This window comes from Olea europaea, chromosome 13, assembly GCF_002742605.1.
Source record: "Olea europaea var. sylvestris chromosome 13, O_europaea_v1, whole genome shotgun sequence".
Classification (NCBI taxonomy): domain Eukaryota; kingdom Viridiplantae; phylum Streptophyta; class Magnoliopsida; order Lamiales; family Oleaceae; genus Olea; species Olea europaea.
In genome coordinates this window covers 15446615-15449495 of record NC_036249.1, presented here as the reverse complement: position 1 = coordinate 15449495, position 2881 = coordinate 15446615, and positions in this window count along the sequence as shown.

The following is a 2881-nucleotide window of genomic DNA, read 5'->3' as shown; positions in this document are numbered from 1 at the left end:
CGCATTGGACAAAGTCCCTGGCTCCGCCCCTACCAATAAGGCATCTACTGTAAAATGTACGTGGCATTATTTTTTCTTCTAAGGATAATGCTTTTCTTAATGAAATAAAATAATTATGTACAAAAGTTAAAACATTGTGCAATATCCTGTAATCTCAATTGTTTAAAAGCTAAGGCCTCGTTTGATTTGCATTTTAGTTTTCAATTTTGAGTTTTGAATTTACTTTTAACTTTTTTTGTTATGAGAATCTATTTTAAGATTGCATAAAACGCATTTAATTTTGTAAAAGATTATCTCGAAAAAAATAACTAGAAAACACATTTGACTTGAAGTTTTCAGAAATTATTTTATGATAGTTTAATTAATGAATTTGATTATTTGGTAAAATAGAACAAATTTTTTGATATTATATTATCAAGTAATATATATATTTTAAAGTTAGTGAATCTAAAAAAAAAATAAAAATGTGCCCACTACAAAAATAAATTACAAAAAAAATTAAGTTAAATTAAATTGACAAAGATAGGACAAATAATAATAATATTAATAATAATAATAATAATAATAATAATAATAATAATAATAATAATAATTATGTGAACCTACAAAGTGTGATTGTAAATAGTATGATTGCAGCTAACAATTCAATAGCAAGTGGACTAAGATTACATGCTCCAATACTAAACTCGTTTGGGAAATTTGCATAATCATGTATGAATATTCACGCTTACGATGTTGGAGGAAGTGTAAATGTATTTTACATGCTTATTTGTGCTTTTAAACTAGAATTATATTTGTAAATTTGAGCAACATTGTACTTAATTTAGTGTAAATGTTGTTATTGTCGATAAAATTAGGACTAGGAAGTACTCGGAGCAAAGAATATGATTTAAAAAAAAAAATTAAAACTTGAATAGGAGAAATTGAAAACATATCATATTGTACGGAAGTAATAAGAAGCAGTAAGGGAGTAATCGTATGAAACTTGCAAGTTTCGAAAGCTAATATTGAAAAGTTGGTGATTAAATTGAACATTTATGAAACTTTTAGACGACCAATTTGGAATATTATTGAGGTGTGGGGACCAATGTGGAAGCTTTTAGAAGTTCAGGATCAATATTAAAACTAGGATAAAAGGAGGATAATAGCAGCTGTGACCCCAAATCTTTATAATTTTGTAGGTGTTACCTTAATTTTTCATTTGTTGCAACCTTGTCCCAAATCGTTTACATGTGTGCGACAGAAAGACGAATAGATAGGAATCCATCCACTTTTCCATTAATTGGCAGTTTAACAACATTTTTAACAATTTCAAAAAGGTTGAAATGGTTTTTTTTTTTTTTTTTTAAAATGTGATTGAAAAAGAATGAAAAGTTTTCGATTTGCGTATAATATTATTTTATGAAAGATTGTGGTTAAAAATAAGAGAGAGAAAAATTAAAAGGAGAATGGGGGCCAAACGGAGGCTAAGTAAAAGAAGATTTAAAGTTTTATTTGTGATTTTGTATTATTATTTCCATATTTTATTAAGTAAATAAGTAAAAGGACTGATGGAAAAATTAAATTAAAGACCGATTTTATTTCATTTTCCAAGAATTATGGATTTAATGGTTGTATTAATTGGTGATCAGTTAAACATTTAAACCTCAAAAATAAATAAATAATCGTATTGCCCACACATACATATATATGGCATTAAATCTCAAATAAATGCATTGTTATGTTGAAACCAGAAAGCGAACGAGATCATTGTACAAGTAATAGAATTAGAGAGTTTTGAGTTTATCCTTCTCATGAAAAATAAGGTATAATGTTTAGTTCAATAGTTTTTAACTAATTCGAGTATATGTGACATCAAGTTTTCCACACTACTTTTAATCTATTAAAGAAATAAAAGTGATGTTTTGAAATGTGAGATGCTTCTAATGGAATCCCGAATCTCCATATTGCCATTTATTTCAACTCCTAGATCGTAATATAGTTAATTTCATGCATTTTGACAATCAATAACGCTAAATTATTCAATACGCTTCTCCAAGACACATGATCATGATTAACATGACCCGATCCTATTTCTAATTTGAATTCATATGAAAATCATGTATTCATGCGAAAGAGATTATTCCTAATTCTAATTTCACATGTTAGTTTTCTCACATTCTGAACTCGTTATAAGTATTTCTACACTATATCAAGCAACTTATTATCTAATTGGTAGCTAAATAATCAAACAATTATGGTGGGAATGCAAAACTAATCAAGAATATAAAGAAATATTAAATTAATCATCTTGAATTAAAATAAATGCACAAAAGAGTTCATCAATCATCGAATACAATGAAAATCTAATTAAACACATTTCTAATGATAAAAGAACAAGAAGAATGGAAGAACGTCACTTGAAACTTGTAAATACAAGAAAGAGACCTCAGGTCCAATTCTTGTTCTTGATTATCAACCCCTAGCTTTGATTCTTTATGTTTTCAATATTTTTTTATTCAATCCCTTGCTAAATTTGTTCTCAAATCTAACTTATATTAAATTCACCATTTGTTCTTGAATGATTTAATGATATGGATCTAATTTGAGATGTGAGAGAGAGTTTCTTCAATAGCTACATATGTATTGTATTTTATATGATGAGATTAGGTTAAGATTCATGTGCAAATTGCTCTCCACAATAAATTTAATCAAATAAGAAAAGTTGAATTCGAGTGCGCATGATTTTGTCTTTGCACAGCCTTCAGTATTTTGATCATAAATTTCTCTTCAATTATTCGATTAAGCTGATTCAAAATGTATTGAACAGCTAACTCGAAGGGCCACGATTCTTCCCAAAGTCCAATTCGAACTTTTACTATTCTAAAAATGGGTCTAAACT